The following is a 2,250-nucleotide window of genomic DNA, read 5'->3' as shown; positions in this document are numbered from 1 at the left end:
TATTGGAATTTTTATATTATTATGTAATTATTATGGAGAAATTTTAATATTTTTAATAATTTTATCGGAGGATTTTTTTTCTTTTTTGTGACGGCACTACACCGTTGCAAAAAACAGAAAATTTTATTATTTTTATTGATTTTGTTACAGGTTTTACTTTTTGTGACGGCATTAAATTGTCGCAAAAAATAGAAATTTTATTATTTTTTAATACTTTTTGCGACGGTAGTACATTGTCACAAAAAAATATTTTTTTTATATTTTTAATACTTTTTGCAACGGCACCACACCGTCGCAAAAACAGTGTTCTTGCCGTTGCAAAAAAAAAAAGACTATTAGCGACGGCATTTTTTGCCGTTTCAAATAACATTTTTAGCGACGGTAAAATAGTTTCGTCGCAAAAAGTCAAGAAATTTCAAACATTATTAGCGACTGCAAAGTGCTGTCGCAAAAAGGCAAAAATGCCGTCGCAAAACATTAGCGACGACACTGTGCTGTCGCAAAAACTCTTTTGCAACCCCCGCATTTGCGACCCCCTCTTGCCGTCACAAAAAGTCATTTTGCCGTCGCAAAAAGTTTTTGCGATGGCATTAAGAGTATTAGTGACGGTATTTTACCGTCACAAAAAGTCAATTTTTTTGTAGTGAATAGAGAATCTCTTGCTTCCTCTCAAAACTCTATGATTTGGTTAGCCGATTCATCTTGTACATTTTTTTTAATGTTGTTGTTCATAATTTAGATAGAGATTTGAAAAGAAAAATAAAAAAGTGAAATCGTAATAAAATATAATTACGTAAGGTGTGCACGGGTTAGAGTGGTGTGGGTTGAAGTGAAAATATCAATTGGATCGCCTGTGGTGGTTTGTGTATTTTTCCCAGCCCAACTATCGTTCAACTGTAGATGAGTAAATCAATTAGATTTTATAGGTAGTTTTGACTGGACGGTTTGGCGGGTGCGACAAACACAGCTTTAAATAAAGCAACAAAATCAAATAATGGTTTAAATATTCAACAAAATTTTATAAACACATTAAGGTGTTCGAAATCAAGACATTTGGTTTGGGAAATAATATATTTATCACTTGAACAACACACATTATATATATTTTTAAATCAAAATCAAATTTACATTTTACAAATTTACACACACCCATATATTAGTGGATGTGCTCGCAAATCTGTAAAATATAATTTTAATTTTAATTTTAAAATATAAATATTGTGTGTTGTTCAAATGATAAAGATGAAGTTTTCTAGGGCCAAGGAGATCTTCAAATAGGGTGTTCATTTTTTGAGGATTGATCATTTGAGAACTGCTGTGAAACAAATTCATTTTGAGTTTTAGTTACCCAATAATTGAAAAAAGTAGTTAATTTCATTTTCCATAGCGAATATCTTCATGTTCTTTTAAACTTTATTTTTAGACCCCACTTTGAACTGATAACAATAATCTGAACTATTCATTGTAAATCTCGTAGTGAAATTCGTACATTCAAAAAGTCAAGTTCATTACATATCAATGAACAGATAAAAAAATTACAATTTTTTTTAATGATATGGACGGTTTAAGTTTAAAGTTATAGTTGTTGTCCATTTAAAAAATTAAAAATATTATTTATTCATGTATTTATAGTGATATCTAATGAAATTGAATTTTTGCACAACTCAATTTTATTACTAAACCTACCAAATAAATGATTCCAATAATTGTTGTGGGACTGGGATGAGACTCACAAAATAGAATATAAAAATATATAAAAGATAATGGTTTGAAGGAAAGCCATTGCCTTTTCGACAACATTAAATTGATGAATAACAAAAATAGCTGCCCTAAATCATAGAAGTCTCGTTCAGGTCTTGCCCAATTATAGGCCCATTATGCCTTCAGATTGGGCCATTGTCAATCTTGGAGAAACATACAACAAACTCAGGTGCTTCTATTTGTACTTAAATAATAATTTAGTACATTTAATTAAAATTTTAAAATTTTGATTAATAAGAACAATACACAATAAATTTAAAAAAAAATTATATGCCCAAACTACTTATACGTGTTTTTCATATTCAATTTTTTTCATCTTTTAGAATAAAACCAAAGATATGTTAAAATTTCACTGTGAATTTGCTTTACAATATTTTTTTCATTTTTTTATAAATTTTTTAGTTTAGCTGAATCAATTTTTTTTAAGTGAGAGGAAAGACAAATTGTTCCTACACGTTTCAACAATATAGTGGCAGTTATGTAGATTGC

The sequence above is a fragment of the Camellia sinensis genome, chromosome 1 (genome assembly GCF_055761805.1).
Source record: "Camellia sinensis isolate YWXY chromosome 1, ASM5576180v1, whole genome shotgun sequence".
Lineage (NCBI taxonomy): Eukaryota > Viridiplantae > Streptophyta > Magnoliopsida > Ericales > Theaceae > Camellia > Camellia sinensis.
This window is presented reverse-complemented; position numbering follows the sequence as displayed.